The 23814-nt window shown below is 39.7% G+C and overlaps 1 long non-coding RNA gene and 1 pseudogene across 1 annotated transcript in view; both read right to left on the bottom strand.

Moving 5' to 3' along the window:
* LOC138849966 (uncharacterized) overlaps positions 1-23814 on the bottom strand; it is a 121991-nt gene that overhangs the window by 63658 nt on the left and 34519 nt on the right. The window lies entirely within an intron of this gene.
* LOC149126305 (POU domain, class 5, transcription factor 1-like) overlaps positions 1-23814 on the bottom strand; it is a 39551-nt pseudogene that overhangs the window by 2581 nt on the left and 13156 nt on the right.

Genomic DNA, 23814 nt, shown 5'->3' with positions numbered 1-23814 from the left:
CACTATGCCAGCACCGCAAGGTGGAGGATTAGCCTAGTGAGCCGCGGCGCCGGCCCTATATATATGATTCTGATTAGCACACACAAGGAGTAGACTACCCCTTACTAAGTTTGAAGAAGTAAGCTCTAGGGGCTCCAAGATGGCGGAATAGGGAGGGAGCTCACTGATAGTCCAGGAAAAGATAGTTTAATAAAAGTGTAGATACTGCAGTCTCAGGGAAGAGCAAGGCAAAAAACTGCAGAAGAAACTCTTCCAGAATTAGAGGGACATGGTGGACCTACATGGAGGGAATGGGTGCCCATGGCTCAGGAGCTCAGCTGCCAAATCTATACACCAGCGCTGGAAAGTGAGGTGAGGCAAAACTGCAGTAGCCCGAGACACTGGCAGGGAAGCGGCAGGAAGAGCCTAGAGGGAACAAGGCTTGATGCCCCATGGGGGAAAATACACCAGCCTAACTAGAGGAGAGAAAAAAAAAAAGAGAAAAGGGACTGGTATGGACAAGATTCTCTCTCCACTCACCTTACAAAGGCGGGGAAGACAAATAGAGCAGGCACCATTTTGGACATATGTAACAGCTGCGCTAGCTCAGGATTGTGCCCGCCCTCACCAAGCAGACAAACCTGACTCTGGTAGAGAAAAATAACAGGAGACTAAGATCCAGTGAATGTTTGTAGCTTATGATTTGGAACTTTGAAAAAAAAATGAGAGTGTGTGGGAGAACTCATGGTGTGGCTGAAACATGACTAGTCTTGGAGACACCACAAATTCGAGCAGCTTTGGCTACCCGGTGAGAGACATTGCAGGGGAATCTGAGCTTACACTAAGGACTGCACAGATCCTTTGTGTGGTCCTTGATACAGAGCAGACGAGTATTATACCCACTGGGGCTAGCGCTCAGGCACTGATTGCCATCAAGGAGAAGAGCTCAGCTGAGCAGAATTACTTCCCTTCTGAAAAAAAAAAAAAAGAGAGAGAGAGAGAGAGATTTACCACACCAAACCTGGGTGTGTCACCTTTGGCACCCCCTTAACCCTGAAGAACTAAACAGAGCTCTCGGTCCACACCCACAAAAACCCTCTAGAGATTCACCAAAGCAGAAAATAGACTTAATCTAGAGTCATAGTATAATAAGAAAAGCCACCACAGTGAAAAAAAAAAAAAAAGAAGAAGAAACCAAAATATATCTCCACAATGCCAAACAATAAACGCAGAAACCGAGGAAACAAATATAAGGAAGACATCATGACACTCCCAAATGAACATGACACTCCAATACAAGATTATGAAGATGATGAGATAGAAGAAATGCAAGATATAGATTTCAAAAATTTATGATAAGAACATTTAGAAGTTCTCAAAAACAAATGCATGAACTACAGAAATCCATACAGGAAAGAACAGACAATCTCTCTTGTGAAAATGAAATCTTAAGGAGGAATCAAAATAAAATGAAGAACCTAGAAGAACATGCAATTGTGATAGTGAAGAGAAACCAAAATGAAGTGAAGAACTAAAAGAACAAATGAAAAACACATTTGAGAGCCTTAAAAACAGAATCAGTGAGGCAGAAGAGAGGATATCGGACTTAGAAGACAGAGAACAGGAAAGTATGCAGTCAAACCAAAGGAAAGAAGAGGAAATTAGAAACCTAAAAAATATTGTCGGGAATCTACAGGATACTATTAAAAACCCAATATTCAGGTTCTAGGAGTTCCTGAAGGCATGGGGAGAGAAAAAAGATTAGAAGGACTTTTTAGTGAGATACTAGCAGAAAACTTTCCGGGTTTGGAGAAGGAAAGAGACATCCAAGTACAGGAAACACATAGAACCCCCAATAAAAATGACCAAAAGAGAGCCTCAGCACGACACATTGTAATCAAACTCACCACAGTGAAACATAAAAAAAAGATTCTACAATGTGCAAGAGAGAAACGTCAGATTACTCTCAGAGTATCTTCAATTAGACTCACAGCAGACTTCTCATCAGAAACCCAACAGGCTAGGAGGGAATGGCGAGATACAGCCTAATTACTGAGAGAAAAAAAAAAAACTGCCAGCCCAGAATATTATATCCTGCAAAGCTCTCATTTGTGAATGAAGGTGAAATAAAGACCTCTCATAGCAAACAGAAATTGAAAGAATTTGTTACCACTCGACCAGCCCTGCAAAAGATGCTTAAAGAAGTGTTACACACATAGAGCCGGCGCCGTGGCTCAATAGGCTAATCCTCCACCTTGCGGCGCCGGCACACCGGGTTCTAGTCCCAGTCGGGGCGCCGGATTCTGTCACGGTTGCCCCTCTTCCAGGCCAGCTCTCTGCTATGGCCAGGGAGTGCAGTGGAGGATGGCCCAGGTGCTTGGGCCCTGCACCCCATGGGAGACCAGGAAAAGCACCTGGATCCTGGCTCCTGCCAACGGATCAGCGCGGTGCGCTGGCTGCAGCGGCGGCCATTGGAGGGTGAACCAATGGCAAAGGAAGACCTTTCTCTCTGTCTCTCTCTCTCTCACTTTCCACTCTGCCTGTCAAAAATAAAATAAAAAAAAAATAAAAAAAAAAAGAAGTGTTACACACAGAAACACAAAAACATGGCCATCAATACAAAAGAAGGTAATGGCCATCAATACAAAAGAAGGTAAAGGAAGAAAACCTCCCAGTAAAAGATCACAGGAAAGTCAAAGCTTATATTAGAAATATCTTTTAAAAAATGGCAGAGCAAAGTCACTACTTATCAATAGTCACATTGAATGTAAAAGGCCTCAACTCTCCAGTTAAAAGACACAGACTGGTTGAATAGATTAAGGAACAAAACCCATCTATTTACTGCTTAAAAGAAACACATCTTTCCAACAAAGATGCATGCAGACTGAAAGTGAAAGGTTGAAAAAACATAGTCCATGCCAAAAGAAACCAAAAAAGAGCTGGTGTAGCCATTTTAATATCAGACAAAATAAACTTTAACACAAAAACTGTTAAGAGAGACAAAGAGGTACACTATAAAATTATTAAAGGATGAATTCAACAGGAAGATATAACGATTATCAACGTATATGCACCTAATTACAGGGCACCAGCTTATTTAAAAGATATGTTAAGGAACTTAAAAAGAGACTTAGACTCCAATACAATAGTACTGGGGGACTTCAGTACTCTACTTTCAACTATAGACAGATCAACCACAGAAGATCAACAAGGAAACAGCAGATTTAATCGACACGAAAGCCCAAATGGATCTAAGAGATATCTACAGAACTTTTCATCCTACACTTAGAAAATACACATTCTTCTCATCAGTACATGGAACCTACTATAGGATTGACCACATACTAGGCCATAAAGCAAGTCTCAGCAAATTCAAAAGAATTAGAATCATACCATGCATCTTCTCAAACCACAGTGGAATGAAGCTGGAAATTAGCAATTCAGGAATCCCTAGAGCATATGCAAACACGTGGAGATTGAACAACATGCTCCTGAATGAACACTGGGTCACAGAAGAAATCAAAAGAGAAATCAAAACTTTCTGGATGTAAATGAGGATAACAGCACAACATACCAAAACTTGTGGGACGCAGCAAAAGCAGTGTTAAGAGGAAAGTTTATATCAATAGGTGCCTACATCAAGAAATTGGAAAGGCACCAAATAAATGACCTTTCAATTCACCTCAAGGATCTAGAAAAACTGCAGCAAACCAGACCCAAATCTAGTAGGAGAAGAGAAATAATTAAAATCACAGAAGAAATCAACAGGATTGAATCCAAAAAAAAAAAAAAAGTATTACAAAAGATCAGCCAAACGAAGAGCTGGTTTTTTGAAAACATAAACAAAACTGACACCCCATTGGCCCAACTAACTAAAAAAAGAAGAGAAAAGACCCAAATCAATAAAATCAGAGATGAAAAAGGAAATGTAACAACAGACACCACAGAAATAAAAAGAATCATCAGAAATTACTACAAGGACTTGTATGCCAGCAAACAGGGAAACCTATCAGAAATGGATAGATTCCTGGACACATACAACCTACCTAAATTGAACCAGGAAGACATAGAAAACCTAAACAGACCCATAACTGAGACAGAAATTGAATCAGTAATAAAGGCCCTCCCAACAAAGAAAAGCCCAGGACCAGATGGATTCTCTGCTGAATTCTACCAGACATTTAAAGAAGAAATGACTCCAATTCTTCTCAAACTATTCAGAACAATCAAAGAAGAGGGAATCCTCCCAAATTCTTTCTATGATGCCAGCATCACCTTAATTCCTAATCCTGAAAAAGGTGCAGCAGAGAAAGAGAATTACAGACCAATATCCCTGATGAACATAGACGCAAAATCCTCAATAAAATTCTGGTCAAAGAATGCAACAACACATCAGAAAGATCATCCACCCAGACCAAGTGGGATTTATCCCTGGTATGCAGGGATGGTTCAATGTTCGCAAATCAATCAATGTGTTACACCACATTTAAAAACTGCAGAAGAAAACCATATTATCTTAATAGATGCAGAGAAAGCATTTGATAAAATACAACACCCTTTCATGATGAAAACTCTAAGCAATTTGGGTATAGAGGGGCCATTCCTCAATGCAATCAAAGCAATTTTTGAAAAACTCACGGCCAGCATCCTATTGAATGGGGAAAAGTTGGAAGCATTTCCACTGAGATCTGGTACCAGACAGGGATGCCCACTCTCACCACTGCTATTCAATATAGTTCTGGAAGTTCTAGCCAGAGCTATTAGGCAAGAAAAAGAAATTAAAAGGATACAAATTGGGAAGGAAGAACTCAAACTATCCCTCTTTGCAGATGATATGATTCTTCATTTAGGGAATTCAAAGAACTCCATTAAGAGACTACTGGAATTCATAGAAGAGTTTGGCAAAGTAGCAGGATGTAAAATCTATGCACAAAAATCAACAGCATTTGTATACACAGGCAATGCCACGGCTGAGAAAGAACTTCTAAGATCAATCCAATTTATAGTTGCAACAAAAACAAATACCTTGGAATAAACTGGATCAAGGACGTCAAAGATCTCTATGATGAAAATTACAAAACCTTAAAGAAAGAAATAGAAGAGGATACCAAAAAATGGAAAAGTCTTCCATGCTCATGGGTTGGAAGAATCAATATCATCAAAATGTCCATTCTCCAAAAAGTAATTTATAGATTAAATGTGATACCAATCAAAATACCAAAGACATTCTTCTCAGATCTGGAAAAAATGATGCTGAAATTCATATGGAGACACAGGAGACCTCGAATAGCTAAAGCAATCTTACAACAAAAACAAAGCCGGAGGCATCACAATACCAGGGCAGTTGTAATCAAAACAACAGGGTACTAGTACAGAATCAGTTGGATAGACCAATGGAACAAAATAGAAACACGAGAAATCAATCCAAACATCTACAGCCAACTTATATTTGATCAAGAATCTAAACCAATTCCTGGAGCAAGGACAGTCTCTTCAACAAATGGTGCTGGGAAAATTGGATTTCCACATTCAGAAGCATGAAGCAAGACCCCTACCTTTCACCTTACACAAAAATCCATTCAAAATGGATTAAAAATCTAAATCTACAACCCAGCACCATCAAATTATTAGAGAACATTGGGAAACCCTGCAAGATATAGGCCCAAAGACTTCTTGGAAAAGACCCCAGAGGCACAGGCAGTCAAAGACAAAAACAAAAAACAAAAAAACAAAAAACAAACAAACAAAAAAAACAATTGGGATTACATCAAATTGAGAAGTTTCTGTACTGCAAAATAAACAGTAGGAAAGTGAAGAGGCAACCAACAGAATGGGAAAAAATATTTGCAAACCATGCAACTGATAAAGGATTAATAACCACAATCTACAAAGAGATCAAGAAACTCCACAACAAAACAAGCAACTCACGTAAGAGATGGGCCAAGGACCTCAATAGACATTTTTCAAAAGAGGAAATCCAAATATCCAACAGACACATGAAAAAATGTTCAGGATAACTAGCCATCAGGGAAATGCAAATCAAAACCACAATGAGGTTTCACCTTACACCAGTTAGAATGGCTCACATACAGAAATCTACCAACAACAGATGCTGGCAAGGATGTGGGGAAAAAGGGACACTAACCCACTGTTGGTGGGAATGCAAACTGGTAAAGCCACTATGGAAGTCAGTTTGGAGATTCCTTAGAAACCTGAATATAACCCTACCGTTCAACCCAGCCATCCCACTCCTTGGAATTTACACAAAGGAAATTAAATTGGCAAACAAAAAAGTGGTCTGCACCTTAATGTTGATTACAGCTCAATTCACAATAGCTAAGACCTGGAATCAACCTAAATGCCCATCAAGGGTAGACTGGATTAAGAAATTATGGGATATGTACTCTATAGAATACTATACAGCATTAAAAAAACAATGAAATCTGATCATTTGCAACAAAATAGAGGAATTTGGAAAATATCATGCTGAGTGAAATAAGCCAGTCCCAAAGGGACAAATATCATATGTTCTCCCTGATCTGCGACAACTAACTGAGCACCTAAAAAGAAACATGTTAAAATGAAATTTACACTAAGACAAACAATGACTTGATCAGCCCTTGTACTGACTATAGAGGAACAACTTACTACTTTATTCCTTCTAGTATTTTTTTGTTCTACTTAATAGCATTGGCTGAACTCTGTAATTAACACACAATTATTCTTAGGTGTTTAAATTTAACTGAAAAGTGATCTCTGAAAATATAAGAGTGGGAAAAGAGAGGGAGGAGATGCATAGTTCGGCACATGCTCAATTGGACTTACCCCTAATGTTAGAATTAGAAACGTGCTAGGGTAATCTAATTCAGTCCCATCAATGTGGCATATACCAATGCCATCTCACTAGTCAAAGTGATCAGTTTCAATCCACAACAGATCATAATGAAAGGATTAAGAGTCAAAAGGATCACACAAACAAGACTAGTGTCTGCTAAAACTAACTGATAGAATAAAAAAGGGAGAGAACAATCCAACATGGGAAGTGAGATACACAGGAGACTCATAGAATGGCAGATGTCCTAAACAGCACTCTGGCCTCATAATCAGCCCTTCAGGCATTCAGATCTGGCTAAAAAGCCCATCAGAGTATTTTCAGTCATGGAAAGCCAAGACACTGTGGGGGAAAAAAAACCTAACTGAAAGATCTTGTGAGTGAGATCCCAGTGGAAAGAATGGGCTATCAAAGAAGGAGGTACCTTTCTCTGAAGGGAGGAGAGAACTTCCACTTTGACTATGACCTTGTCTAAATAAGATTGGAGTTGGTGAATGCAAGAGACTTCATAGCCTTGGCGACTCATGACAAGAGCCTAGGGTGATTACTGACGCCATAAACAAGAGTGTCAATTTGTTAAGTCAACAACAGGAGTCATTGTGCACTTACTCCCCATGTAGGATCTCTGTCCTTAATGTGTTGTACTATGTGAATTAGTGGTGTACCTAATACTCAAACAGTACTTTATACTTTGTGTGTCTGTGTGGGTGCAAACTGTTGAAATCTTTACTTAGTATATACTAAATTGATCTTCTGTATATAAAGATAATTGAAAATGAATCTTGATGTGAATGGGATGGGAAAGGTAGTGGGAGATGGGAGGGTTGTGGGTGGAAGGGAGGTTATGGGGGGGAAAAGGCACTATAATCCAAAGGTTTTACTTTGGAAATTTATATTTATTAAATAAAAGTTTAAAAAAAGTGGGGAAATCTAAACACAGTCAGTGGATTTTTTATGTGAATTTCCTGGTTGTGATATGGTGTCATCATTTCAGAGTGTTTGAGAAAACTAGGTAAGAGTACATGGGATCTCTCTATTACTTCTAAGAACTGCATGTGTGAATCTGCCATTATCTGAAAATAAAAAGCTTAATTAAGAACAAAAGAAAACAAAACAAGAAGTAGTAAGCTCTAACTTTTGAGATGAATTATGAGCAAGAAATTACTGGAAATCTCCTATTCCTGAGAATTACCTGCAGCAATAAACATGAAGAAGCAAGGTAGCTTGTTCACAACGTATCCCAAAGAACACAATAGTTCCCCAGAATTAGATTCTGATCTGAAGACGATCTATGAAATGCAAAAAACAGAATGCAAAATAGTGACTGTAAGGAAACTCAATGTGATGCGAAAGACTATAGACAGATAACTCAAAGAAAAGAGTAAAACACATGAACGAAAATATTACTAAAAATATAGAAGTCATTAAGAAGAATCAAACAGAAATTTTAGATTAAATCTTCAATCAGTAAAATAAAAAAATATTAATGAGAGCTTTAACAGGATAATAGCCAAGTCGAAGAATTACTGACATTGATGATAAGAATTTTGAAATAACCCAATCAGACAAGAATAAAGAGAAATGAATTAAAAAGAATGAAGAAAGTCTACATTAAATGTAAGCTACCAGTAAATGATTAAATATTTCTACTATAGGGGTTCCTAAAGAAGAAGAGATGGAAAAATGCATTGAGAATATGCTGAATGAAATAATAGTTGAAAATTTCCTGGGTCTTGAAAGAGACATGGACATGCAGATACAGCAAGTGCAAAGGATGCAAAGCAGACTCAACCAAATAGGATATTATCCAAGGCATTCTGTAGTTAAATTATCAAAAGTTAAGGAGAAGGAAAGAATCCTAAAAAAAAAAAATTGTCAAGTTGCATATAAAGGAAAACCAATTAGACTAACAGCAGACTTCTCAGCAGAATCCCTACAGGCCAGAAGAGAGTAGGATGATATATTAAAGATCTTAAAAGAAAAAGGTTTCCACCCAAGGATATTATATCCAGTGCAGCTATCCCTTAGAAGTGGATGACAAATAAGGTATTTCCAGGATAAACAAAAACAAAGAATCCAGATGAATTTTACTATACAGATGAGTCTTACAAGAAATTCTGAAGGCAGTCCTGCATCATAAGTAACCATCATGAAAACACATGATACTCCAAATTCACAAACAGAGCAGGTATATTCAATAACCATTCAGCAAAATGACAGACATTACTTTAAATGGATTAAATTCCCCAGCCAAAAGATTAAGGATTGCTGAATGGACAAAAAAACAAAACCCCACTATATACTACCTACAAATAATTCAGTTCACAAATTAAAATACAGATAGACTGAAATGAGAAGTGCTGAAAAATTTTATACCAGGCAAACTAAGATGGCACCTGCTCTTTGTCTTGTTCGCCTTGGAGAGGTGAGCGGAGAGAGAGAAACCCGTGTCCGTATCGGTCACTTTTTTTTTTTCTCTTTCTCTCTTCTAGTTAGCCTGGTGAACTTTTCCCCCCAGGGTTGTTCCCTCTAGTCTCCTCTTTCCGCTTGCCTGCCGGTGTCTCAGGCTATTGCGGTTCGGCTCACCTTGCATTCCAGCGCTGGTGTGTTGAGTCTGCCGCTGGTGTCCCAAACTGTGGGCTCCCATGCTCTCCACGCAGGTCCACTGTGATTCACTCGTTCCAGAAGAGTTTCTTCTGCTGTTTCTTCCCCTACTCTTCCTTGAATCTGCAGTATCTCCACTTTTATTAAACTGTCTCTCCCGGGACTATCAGTGTGCTCCCTTCCTATTCCGCCATCTTGCTAAACCTCTGTACTGGAACCATGATCTTTATGTTTTTCTTATGGTGCTTGGGTTTTGTTTTCTCTGTGACTCCTTTAAAAGCATTTCTTTTTAAAAAAAACTCTTATCTACAATGTGGGTATAGATTACTGTTCACAAATTAATTTCATACATAGGTATATACTTCAGTGTTTTATACACACATACAAAACATGTAAAATTTTTCAGAGTATAAGGACTGTGTATCCCTCTAATTTCTCAACATCTTGACTCACATTATGCAGGCATCTCAACTCAAAGCCAAATCCTCAACTGACGATCTTTCCTCTCCCTATCCCCTTGCGCATTTTCTTCTGTGGTTCCCAATCTCAGTAAGTGGCAAAACTAGTCATCCAATTGCCCAAACTATAAAGTATGGCCTCAAATGCCCAATCTCCAAAATAAGGTTTCCTTAGATTTTTTTCTTGTGTTACATTTGGTTCTACAGTTGTATAAAAAATTTAATAAAAGGGATTTTGCAATGAGTTTTGCATGAATATTCTTCTTCCTTAACCTAAACTTTTCATTATTGAAGTAAAGTTCTCCCTTTCTGGAATACATCAGTTTCTGTTTGTAATGTTCTTTTCTGCCTTGTTTTCTTCATGAAATTCTTTCTTAAAAACAAGATGGATCTAAACTTAGAAGCTTCTTGGAGATAAATTGAAGCTATATGCTTGTGAAAATTAAATATGAAAATATGCTTATTTTTTGATTACTACATACCAGTGGGAAATACATATGTGATTCGGGAACAAAGGAAATAGTACTTGCATCTTCAAGGATAGATTTTTTTTTTTTTTGACAGGCAGTGTGGACAGTGAGAGAAAGAGAGAGACAGAGAGAAAGGTCTTCCTTTGCCGTTGGTTCACCCTCCAATGGCCACTGCGGCCAGCGCACCGCACTGATCCGAAGCCAGGAGCCAAGTGCCTCTCCTGGTCTCCCATGCGGGTGCAGGGTCCAAGGACCTGGGCCATCCTCCACTGCATTCCCGGGCCACAGCAGAGAGCTGGCCTGGAAGAGGGGCAACTGGGACAGAATCCGGTGCCCCGACTGGGACTAGAACCTGATGTGTCGGCACCGCAAGGTGGAGGATTAGCCTATTGAGCCATGGCGCCAGCCCAAGGATAGATTTGAAGGAGCAAATGTTTCTACTTTTAGTGACCTTGGTAATGTCCACATGAGATCAGCATATCACCAGAGGAAAGGAGTAACAAGTTAATTTACAAAATTTCAAGGAAAGCCTGAATGTCTAAGTGTTTGGACATTTCTTCATATTACTAACAGTTTTTAGTGACTGTGCTTGATTCTTCTGATTACTTGTTAGCTCTAGGAGGAAACAGATATATCTCTACTTAAAAACCAACAAAATCATAGACCTTTAGATTTGGAGTGGATCTTAGAGATTGCTTTGCCAACCTCTTTTATTCTTAAGATAAGAAAACTGGGTCTGGGCTTACATTTATACAACTTGTGAAAACCTAGAAAGGACTAGAATCTGTGGTTAGAGTTGCAGGGTTATAAATGCAAGTGAAAAAGAAAACTTGGGTATTTATTCTTAAATTGTGCCTGGTTTCCTTCTCTACAGCTGTAAACTCACTACTTCAGAAAGATTTGTCCTATTATTGATATAATTTTTTGTGATCATTTTCCCCCAATAATTGTGACTTTATTGTAAAAGATTTATTTATTTATTTGAAAGGCAGAGTAACAGAGAAAGAGTGGAGGAGGAGAGAGAGAGATCCTCCATCCACTTGTGCAGTCCTCAAATGGCCACAAATGCCAGAGCTGTGGCAATCTGGAGTCTCTCCTGTGGAATCCTTTAGGGCTCTCATGTGGAATCCAGGGCCATCCTCGGCTGCTTTTCCCAGGTGCATTAGCAAGGAACTCTAATGGCTGCACATATAGGATACCTTCACCTGCTACACCATAGCACCGGCCCTGATTATAGATATTTGCAAGCAGAATTCTAGCCACAAATTGCATCCTGAGAGTAATTTTCCTATGGAAGGATATTAAGGATCAGTGCTAGGAAAACAAAGTCTAACAAAATTGTGGGTTGGGGGTGTGAGGTAGAAGCTATAGAGAGTGTGGTATGCATATCCGGTCATTTGCAACAAGATGGAGGAATCTGGAAAACATTATGCTGAGTGAATTAAGCCAGTCCCAAAGGACAAATATCATATGTTCTCCCTGATTGGCGACAACTAACTGAGCACCAAAGGAGAAACCTGTTGAAGTGAAATAGACATATGAGAAACAGTGACTTGATCAGCTCTTATTCTGCATATCACTATGATGCTCCCAAATGAAAAAGACACCCCAATTCAAGATTATGAAGATGATGAGTTAGAAGAAATGCAAGAAGCAGATCTCAAAAAATTGATAAGAACATTAAGAAGTTCTCAAAAACAAATTCTTGAACTACAGAAATCCTTAATGGACAAGATAGAACATCTCTCTCGTGAAAATGAAATATTAAGGAGGAATCAAAATGAAACGAAACAACTAGTACAACAGGAAACTGTGATAGTGACGAGAAATCATAATGAAGTGAAGAATTCAATAGATTAAATGAAAAACACATTAGAGAGCCTTACGAACAGAATGGGTGAAGCAGAAGAGAGAATATCGGACTTAGAAGACAGAGAACAGGAAAGGATACAGTCAGACCAAAGAAAAGAAGAGGAAATTAGAAATCTAAAACATATTGTCAGGAATCTGCAGGATACTATTAAAAAAACCAACATTCGGGTTCTAGGAGTTCCTGAAGGCATGGAGAGGGAGAAAGGATTAGAAGGCCTTTTTAGTGAGATATTAGCAGAAAATTTCCCAGGTTTGGAGAAGGACAGAGAAATCCTAGTACAGGAAGCTCACAGAACTCCTAATAAACACGACCAAAAGAGATCCTCACCATGACACGTTGTAATTAAACTCTCCACAGTGAAACATAAAGAAAAGATCCTAAAATGTGCAAGAGAGAAACGTCAGATTACTCTCAGAGGATCTCCAATCAGACTCACAGCTGACTTCTCATCAGAAACCCTACAAGCTAGGAGGGAATGGCGAGATATAGCACAGGTACTAAGAGAGAAAAACTGCCAGCCCAGAATATTATATCCTGCAAAGCTCTCATTTGGGAATGAAGGTGAAATAAAGACCTTTCATAGCAAACAGAAATTGAAAGAATTTGTCGCCACTCGTCCAGCCCTGCAAAAGATGCTTAAAGATGTGTTACACACAGAAACACAGAAACACGGTCATCAATATGAAAGAAGGTAAAGGAAGGAAACCTCACAGCAAAAGATCACAGGGAATTCAAAGCATATATTAGAACTTATCTTTGGCAAATGGCAGGGCAAAGTTACCACTTATCATTAGTCACATTGAACGTGAATGGCCTGAACTGTCCAGTTAAAAGACACCGATTGGCTGATTGGGTTAAGGAACAAAACCCATCTATTTGCTGCTTACAAGAAACACATCTTTCCAACAAAGATCCATACAGACTGAAAGTGAAAGGCTGGAAAAAGATATACCATGCCAACAGAAATGAAAAAAGAGCAGGCGTAGCCATCTTAATATCGGACAACATAAACTTTACCACAAAAACTGTTAAGAGAGACAAAGAGGGACACTATATAATGATTAAAGGATCAATACAACAAGAAGATATAACAATTATCAATGTATATGCACCTAACTACAGGGCACCGGTTTATCTAAAAGATTTGTTAAGGGAATTAAAGGGAGACTTAGACCCCTTCAATACTTCACTTCAATACTCCACTCTCAGAAATAGACAGATCAACAGGACAGAAGATCAACAAGGATACAGTAGATTTAAACGACACTATAGCCCAAATGGATCTAACAGATATCTACAGAACTTTCAATCCTACAGCTAAAGATTTTACATTCTCCTCAGCAGTACATGGAACCTTCTCTAGGATTGACCACATACTAGGCCATAAAGCAAGTCTCAGCAAATTCAAAAGAATTAGAATCATACCATGCAGCTTCTCAGACCATAAAGGAATGAAGTTGGAAATTAGCAACTCAGGAATCGCTAGAGCATACGCAAACACATGGAGATTGAACAACATGCTCCTGAATGAACAATGGGTCATAGAAGAAATTAAACGAGAAATCAAAAATTTTCTGGAAGTAAATGAGGATAACAGCACAACATACCAAAACTTATGGGATACGGCAAAAGCAGAGTTAAGAGGAAAGTTTATAGCAATAGGTGCCTACATCAAGAAATTGGAAAGGCACCAAATAGATGAGCTTCCAACACATCTCAAGGATCTAGAAAACCTACAGCAAACCAGACCCAAATCTAGTAGGAGAAGAGAAATAATTAAAATCAGAGAAGAAATCAACAGGATTGAATCCAAAAAAACATTACAAAAAATCAGCCAAATGAGGAGCTGGTTTTTTGAAAAAATAAACAAAATTGACACCCCATTGGCCCAACTAACTAAAAAAAGAAGAGAAAAGACCCAAATCAATAAATCAGAGATGAAACAGGAAACGTAACAACAGACACCACAGAAATAAAAAGAATCATCAGAAATTACTACAAGGACTTGTATGCCAGCAAACAGGGAAACCTATCAGAAATGGATAGATTCCTGGACACATACAACCTACCTAAATTGAACCAGGAAGACATAGAAAACCTAAACAGACCCATAACTGAGACAGAAATTGAAACAGTAATAAAGGCCCTCCCAACAAAGAAAAGCCCAGGACCAGATGGATTCACTGCTGAATTCTACCAGACATTTAAAGAAGAACTAACTCCAATTCTTCTCAAACTATTCAGAACAATCGAAGAAGAGGGAATCCTCCCAAATTCTTTCTATGAAGCCAGCATCACCTTAATTCCTAATCCTGAAAAAGGTGCAGCAGAGAAAGAGAATTACAGACCAATATCCCTGATGAACATAGATGCAAAAATCCTCAATAAAATTCTTGCCAATAGAATGCAACAACACATCAGAAAGATCATCCACCCAGACCAAGTGGGATTTATCCCTGGTATGCAGGGATGGTTCAATGTGCGCAAAACAATCAATGTGATACACCACATTAACAGACCGCAGAAGAAAAACCATATGATTATCTCAATAGATGCTGAGGAAGCATTTGATAAAATACAACATCCATTCATGATGAAAACTCTAAGCAAACTGGGTTTGGAAGGAACATTCCAAATACAATCAAAGCAATCTATGAAAAACCCACAGCCAACATCTTATTGAATGGGGAAAAGTTGGAAGCATTTCCACTGAGATCTGGTACCAGACAGGGATGCCCACTCTCACCACTGCTATTCAATATAGTTCTGGAGGTTCTAGCCAGAGCTATTAGGCAAGAAAAAGAAATTAAAGGGATACAAATTGGGAAGGAAGAACTCAAACTATCCCTCTTTGCAGATGATATGATTCTTTATTTAGGGGACCCAAAGAACTCTACTAAGAGACTATTGGAACTCATACAAGAGTTTGGCAAAGTAGCAGGGTATAAAATCAATGCACAAAAATCAACAGCCTTTGTATACACAGACAATACCATGGCTGAGGAAGAACTTCTAAGATCAATCCCATTCACAATAGCTACAAAAACAATAAAATACCTCAGAATAAACTTAACCAAGGACATTAAAGATCTCTATGATGGAAATTACAAAACCTTAAAGAAAGAAATAGAAGAGGATACCAAGAAGTGGAAAAATCTTCCATGCTCATGGATTGGAAGAATCAATATCATCAAAATGTCCATTCTCCCAAAAGCATTTTATAGATTCAATGCAATATCAATCAAGATACCGAAGACCTTCTTCTCAGATCTAGAAAAAATGATGCTGAAATTTATATGGAGACACAGCAGACCTCGAATAGCTAAAGCAATCTTGTACAACAAAAACAAAGCTGGAGGCATCACAATACCAGATTTCAGGACATCCTACAGGGCAGTTGTAATCAAAACAGCATGGTACTGGTACAGAAACAGATGGATAGACCAATGGAACAGAATAGAAACACCAGAAATCAATCCAAACATCTACAGCCAACTTATATTTGATCAAGGATCCAAAACCAATCCCTGGAGTAAGGACAGTCTATTCAATAAATGGTGCTGGGAAAACTGGATTTCCACGTGCAGAATCATGAAGCAAGACCCCTACCTTTCACCTTACACAAAAATCCACTCAACATGGATTAAAGACTTAAATCTATGACCTGACACCGTCAAATTTTTAGAGAGCATTGGAAAAACCCTGAAAGATATAGGTACCAGCAATGACTTCTTGGAAAACACCCCAGAAGCACAGGCAGTCAAAGCCAAAATTAACATTTGGGATTGCATCAAATTGAGAAGTTTCTGTACTGCAAAAGACACAGTCAGGAAAGTGAAGAGACAACCGAAAGAATGGGAAAATATATTTGCAAACTATGCAACTGATAAAGGGTTGATAACCACAATCTACAAAGAAATCAAGAAACTCCACAACATCAAAACAAACAACCCACTTAAGAGATGGGCCAAGGACCTCAATAGACATTTTTCAAAAGAGGAAATCCAAATGGCCAACAGACACATGAAAAAATGTTCAAGATCACTAGCAATCAGGGAAATGCAAATCAAAACCACAATGAGGTTCCACCTCACCCCAGTTAGAATGGCTCACATTCAGAAATCTACCAACAATAGATGCTGGAGAGGATGTGGGGAAAAAGGGACACTAACCCACTGTTGGTGGGAATGCAAACTGGTCAAGCCACTATGGAAGTCAGTCTGGAGATTCCTCAGAAACCTGAAGATAACCCTACCGTTCAACCCAGCCATCCCACTCCTTGGAATTTACCCAAAGGAAATGAAATTGGCAAACAAAAAAGCAGTCTGCACATTAATGTTTATTGCAGCTCAATTCACAATAGCTAAGACCTGGAACCAACCCAAATGCCCATCAACAGTAGACTGGATAAAGAAATTATGGGACATGTACTCTATAGAATACTATACAGCAGTCAAAAACAACGAAACCCAGTCATTTGCAACAAGATGGAGGAATTTGGAACACATCATGCTGAGTGAATTAAGCCAGTCCCAAAGGGACAAATATCATATGTTCTCCCTGATTGGCGACAACTAACTGAGCACCAAAGGGGAAACTTGTTGGGGTGAGATGGACACTATGAGAAGCAGTGACTTGATCAGCTCTTGTCCTGACGGTCGATGTACAATGTAATATTTCATCCATTTTAGTATTTTTTTTGTTCTAGTACCATTGGTTGAACTCTGTAATTAACACACAATTATTCTTAGGTGTTTAAATTTTAACTGAAAAGTGATCCCTGTTAGGAATTCAGAAAACATTATGCTGAGTGAAATAAGCCAACCCCAAAGGGACAAATACCACTTGTTCTCCTTGATAGGTGACAACTAACTGAGCACCAAAAAGGAAACCTGTTAAAGTGAAATGAACACTATGAGAAACGGTGACTTGATCAGCCCTCACCCTGACTGTTGATGAGCAGCTTAATATGTTATCCCTCTTAGTATTTTTTTTGTTTGTTCTACTTAATACTTTTTGTTGAATACTGTAATCAATACACAATTTTTCTTAAGTGCTGAAACTTAACTGAAAAGTGATTGCTGTTAATATAAGAGTGAGAATAAGAGAGGGAAGAGATGTGCAATTCGGGACATGCTCAAGCTGACTTACCTCAAACAGTAGAGTTAGAAATATACCAGGGGATTCGAATTCAATCCCATCGAGAGGCATGTACCAATGCCATCTCACTAGTCCCAGTGATCAATTTCAGTTCACAATTGATCATAATGATAGGACTAAGAACCAAAGGGATCACATAAACAAGAATAGCATCTGCAAATACTAGCTGATAGAATCAAAAAGGGAGAGAATGATCCAACATGGGAAGTGAGATACACAGCAGACCCATAGAATGGCAAATGTCCTAAACAGCACTCTGGCCTCATAATCAGCCCTTAAGGCATGCGGATCCGGCTGAAATGCCCATGAGAGTATTTCAGGCATGGAAAGCCAAGACACTCTGGGTGAAAAAAAACCTAAATGAAAGATCTCCACGAGTGAGATCCCAGTGGAAAGAATGGGTCATCAAAGAAGGAGGTACCTTTCTGTGAAGGGAGGAGAGAACTTCCACGTTGACCATGGCCTTGTCTAAAAATGATCAGAGTCAGTGAACTCAGGGGGCTTCCTTGGCCTTGGCGACTCATGACAAGAGCCTAGGGTGATAACTGATGCCATAAACAAGAGTGTCAATTTGTTAAGTCAACAACAGGAGTCACTGTTCACTTATTCCTCATGTAGGAACTTTGTCCTTAGTGTGCTGTACATTGAGATCTAATGCTATAACTAGTACTCAAACAGTATTTTTCACTTTATGTTTCTGTGTGGGAGCAAACTGTTGAAATCTTTACTTAATGTATGCTAAACTGATCTTCTGTATATAAAGAGAATCGAAAATGAATCTTGATGTGAATGGAAGGGGAGAGGGAGTGGATAAGGGGAGGGTTGCGGGTTGGAGGGACATTGTGAGGGGGAAGCCATTGTAATCAATATTCTGTACTTTGGAAATTTATATTCATTAAATAAAAGTTAAAAAAAGAAAAAAAAAGAAAAGGAGATTATCTGGGTGAGGCTTAATTAATCACGTGATCCTTTCCTAAGCAGAGAGTTTTTCTCAGGCTGGTCACAAAAGGGAAGCCACAGAGATTCAAAACATCAGAGCCGTTCAACTGGGGAGAAAGTCTCCACTCTGACTTGAAGATGGAGAGAGCCATTTGGCGAGAAACACGGCGGCATCTCAGAGCAGAGAGTGACCCCAGGCTGACAGCTAGAAAATGTGCACCTGCATCCTACAACTACAAGGAAATGAGTTCTGCTAAAAAGAATGCGCTTGGAAGCAGATTTTTCCCTGAGAGCCTGCTGAGAAGAACCCAACCCAGCTAACACCTTGACGTCAGCGATGTGACACACTTATCACTCAACCGTGTCAGGCCAGGCTTCTGATCTCAGCATCGGTGAGAGAGCAAATTTGTGTTGTAGCTTTCTATGTGGCATCTAGAAAACTGTACATTTTCCATACCACTTGTATTTGACAGTGGGGCGCTGTTTGGCTTGGTGGATCAGATATCACCCAGTTTATGGTGGGCATCTTGTGTTCTGTAATCAGATACTCTCTCTTTTATTTTAGATTTTAATTAATTAATTTCAAGTCAGAAGGAGAGACAGACTTAAACACAAAGAGAGAGCTTCCATTCACTAGTTCCCTCCTCAAATGTTTGCAACAACCAGGGCTGGGCCAGGACCAAGCCAAGACCTGGAAACTAAACCTGGACCTCCCATGTGGATGACAGGGGCTCAGATACTTGAGCCATAACCTGCTGCCTTCCAGCAGGAAGCAGGAATCTGAAGAGCAACTGGGACTCGAATCCAGGTGCTCTGATATGGGATGCAAACATCCCAAGTAGCGTTTTAACTGCTACACCAAACACCCTTCCCCATGATTAGTTACTCTCAGAAGAAAACTCCAAAGAATATCTTACTCACATGGCTAATTTCAAAATCCTTAGGGTCGGCTGCTGAGATTTTTCTCCAGGGATTTACCACAGATTTTTAACAAGCTTCATTCATTAACCATCATTTAATCTATGGTAACAAAGGCCATGAAGAAGAGTTTGACTTGTGACCTAAATTGTGGGAGCTTTCTGTTTCTCTACATTTCACTCAAATTTGGCAGTCTTATGGAGAAACAGTTGAAAATATCAGAGAAGCACCTCCTAACACAGCATGTACTGACACCAACTTCTGTGGCACATGCAGAGGTCAAGTCCTGGTCTGATCCAAAGGGTTGTGCAGTACCAATTACTTGCTTAACTGCTCATTTACTTATGCTAGAACAGGACAAATTTGAGATCTAGGAGGACATTATCTGAGTAGACTGAGATAGCTCTGAGAACTTTGAAACTGCAACATCTCCTATGGCCATCCCTTGTCAGTGGAAGCAGCCTTTGTCACCTTCTCATTAGAAAGCATAAGTGTTCCTCTACATAAAAGTATTTCAGTAACTTTATGATCATTGCTGCTCAAGGGACAATACTCCTACTCCAGTTCCTCCCAGTTCTTCTAGGACTATAATTAGCATTAAGTTCCAGCACATCCTAGAGTGAGGAATGCATGGTTAACGGTCCCAGAAATATGTAGCACTCCCCTTTCCCCTGGGGATAGTTTCCTGAATAAACAGTAAAAGGTCCCTTTAGGGAGGACAAGGAAATCATTCCACATACACTGGCTTTAGTGTTTTGGTTATAGGGTCCTTTCTTTGGAGGATCTGGCCTCTTCTGCAGTCAATGGGGTTTGATTCTAGCTCAGTTCTGAACACTGGGGTAGTGTAGCAGGCAATGTAGTGTCTCTCCCCCAGACATCTACATTCTAATCTAATTTCCATTTAGAAAGGCTCACAGTGTCTTGATTAGTATTGTGGTGAATCGATAGTTCATTCTGGGGAAAACTTCTGTCTTAAAAATAATGAATCTTTCAAATAATGAACATGGTCCACTGTCGCTCCCCCTCTTCGTGGAGGAACGACACTAAACCCTGCCTAGGCTTCATATCCGAGTCACGGCACCATTATGTCGCTCCCCGTCTTCGTGGAGGAACGACACAGGACCCTGCGCTGTTCTTTCTGTCTGCTCGGCCCTCCCCGGGTTTGCTGCTGGTTCTTCCCGGGTTGGCTACTATCCCTTCCACCTCCGTGGAAGGGCAGTTCCCCCTGGCCGCATTCCCCACTTCCGCAGGGGAGCGGCACACCGCCGGCCGGCTCTTCTCGGGGGCTGCACAGGTGTTCCTTCAGCTAGATGTTCCCCATAGATGTTCCTGGTGCATGCCGTCTCTCTCCTCCTTTATAGTCCTCCTCCGCCAATCCCAACTCGGCTGCCCACACGCCGAGTACGCTGCTCTCCAATCAGGAGCAAGTCCTACAGTTTATTAGTTGAACTGGAGGCAGCTGTGCGGAAGCTGTTTACTTCTCTCCCAACGCCATGTTGTGGGAGAGCAGATGCATAGAATAAGTCTTAATTTCAGTAACTTAGTCCAGTCCGGATTGCTCCCCACAGTCCACTTGCCCACTATGGAACTGTTCTCTAATTTAACTTAATGATGATTTATATGCTTTAATGTAGATATTTTTAATATCTTCTGTTAACTTTATCACTTAATGCTTTAATGTTTTGATGCCATGAATGTGGTTTTGAATTACTGCATTTTAAGATCATTTTCTGATTATTTCTTGCTAGTACATACAGATGCAACTAAAGGTTTAATTAACCTTGTATCCTTACTAAATTCACTTATTACATACAGTATTTTTGTTTGTCTAGATCAATTAACATTTTCTATGTGCAAAATCATGCCATCTTCAAATCATCATAAACCTGCTTCCTTTTGATATTTACAGTTTTCATGCTATATTGTACTGGCTAGCATCTCCCATAAATGTCCACTTTCACTGGAAATAGTGCATATTCCATATTTGTTGAGTATCTTATTCTACAAATGTCAATTAGGCTGAGTTAAGAAATGTTCAAATCATTTATCATTATTTGTCTTCTTGTTTTATCTGTTACTGAAGAGGTTTGCTAAAGTCTTGAATTATGACTAGACATTTTTCTAGATATTTTTGATCATTTATTTCACAGATTTATCATTAAATACATTCACGTCAAAAAAAAAAAAAAAGAAATGTTTCAAATAAATAATCTAATGATGCATCTCAAAGACTTAGAAAACAAGAACGGGTGCCAGTGCTGTGCAACAGCGAATTAAACCACTGCTTGCAGTGCTGGCATCCCATATAAGTCCTGTTTGGAGTCCTTCTGATCCAGCTCCCTGCTTATGAGTCTGGGAAAGCAGTAGAAGATGGCCCAAGTCCTTGTAGGAGTCCTAGATGAAGCTTCTGGCTCCTGGTTTCAGCCTGGCCCAGGCCATTTTGGGGAGTGAACCAGTGGATGGAAGGCATCTCTCTCTCTCTCTCTGTGTCTCTGTAACTCTGCCTTTCAAATAAATAAATATATCTTTATAAAGAAAAAGAAAAGTAAGAACAAACTCAAACCAGCAGAAGATAAGAAATAATAAGGACCAGAGCAGAAATAAATGAAATTGAAACTTAAGCAGTAAAAGAGAAACAAAACAAAAAAGATGTTTTTCTGAGAAGATAAACAGAATAGACAAAACCTTAGCCAGACTAACAAAGAATAAAAAGAGAAAAAACTCCAATAAAATTAGAGATGAGAAAGGAGACATTACAACTGACACTACTGAAATATGAAGGATCATAAACTATGAAAAACTATGTTAAACAAACTAGAATACCTTGAAGAAACAAAATTTTCTGCATGCACATAATCTATTAAACTTAAATCAAGAATACATAGAAAACCTAAAGAGACCCATAACAAGCAATGAGATTGAAGCAGTAATCAAAAGCTTTCAAGGGAAAGTCCAGGACCTGAGAGCTTTACTGCTGAATCCTACAAAACATTTAAAGAGGAACTAACTCAAATACCTTACAAACTGTTCACTGAACTCTTTTTATGAGGCCAGCATCACTCTGATACAAAAACACAACAATGACACTACACAAAATGAAAACTATAGACCTATAACTTTGATGAACATAGATGTAAAAATTCTCAACAAAATACCAGCAAACTGAGTCAAAAACCCTAACAAAAAAATGAGATTTATCCCAGCGAGGCAAAGGTGGTATAACATTCACAAATTAATAAATGTCCTAAGTGGGAGCAGGTGTTATGGCTAGTGGGTAAAGTTACCACCTGTGATGGGTGCCGGTTCATGTCCTAGTTGCTCCACCTCCAATACAGCTCCCTTCTTATGAACTAGGAAAAGCAGCAGAAGATGGCACAAGTGGTTGGGCCCCTGACACCGACATGGGAGATCAAACAATGCTCCTTGGCTCCAGCCTACCCAGCTCTGGCAACCATTTGGGGGTTGAACCAGCAGCTGAAAGACCTCCTTCTGTCTTTAACGCTAATATTCAAATAAATAAATAAATCCTAAAAAGTCATAAATCTCAACAATATAATGAAGAACAAAAACCACATAGTCATCTCAAAAGATAAAGAGAAAGCATTTAAAGGATGCAACATCACTCATGATAAAATCCTTCCACAAACTTGCTACAGTAGAATATACCTCAAAATTATAAAGGCAATATATGACAAATCAATAGCCAGTATCATAATGAATGTGAAAAGCAGAAAAGATTTTCCCTTCATGTGGGGAGCAATCCGGACTAGACTAAGTTGCTCGAATTAGGACTTATTCTATGCATCTGCTCTCCCACAATATGGCGCTGGGAGAGAAGTAAACAGCTTCCGCACAGCTGCCTCCAGTTCAACCAATTAACTGTGGGACTTGCTCCTGATTGGAGAGCAGCGTACTCGGCGTGTGGGCAGCCGAGTTGGGATTGGCGGAGGAGGACTATAAAGGAGGAGAGAGACGGCATGCACCAGGAACATCTATGGGGAACATCTAAGGGAACCCGTGCAGCCCCCGAGAGACCCGGCCGGCGGTGTGCCGCTCCCCTGCGGAAGTGGGGAATGCGGCCAGGGGGAACTGCCCTTCCACGGAGGTGGAAGGGATAGTAGCCAACCCGGGAAGAACCAGCAGCAAACCCGGGGAGGGCCGAGCAGACGAAAGAACAGCGCAGGGTTCAGTGTTGCTCCTCCACGAAGAGGGGGAGCGACATAATGGTGCCGTGACTCGGATATGAAGCCTAGGCAGGGTCCTGTGTCGTTCCTCCACGAAGAGGGGGAGCGACATAATGGTGCCGTGACTCGGATAGGAAACCTAGCTCGGATAGGAAACCTAGGACGGATAGAAAACTTAGGAGGGAAGAAACGTGACTCGGATAGGAAACCTAGGACGGATAAAAAACTTAGGAGGGAAGAAACGGGAAGAACTGGGAAAATACCGGAGAGAGAGACTAGCAAATAGCCTAGGGAAAAGCCGGACGAAAGAGGTGCCGGAGGAAGCTGTTGAAAGCCTAGGCATAGACTCGGATACGGACTACGGGGGGAAGCTGGGAGGAATCTCTAAGGTCGAAAG

This window comes from Oryctolagus cuniculus, chromosome 6, assembly GCF_051225735.1.
Source record: "Oryctolagus cuniculus isolate XC-2025 breed Fujian yellow rabbit chromosome 6, ASM5122573v1, whole genome shotgun sequence".
NCBI lineage: Eukaryota > Metazoa > Chordata > Mammalia > Lagomorpha > Leporidae > Oryctolagus > Oryctolagus cuniculus.
This window is presented reverse-complemented; position numbering and strand designations above follow the sequence as displayed.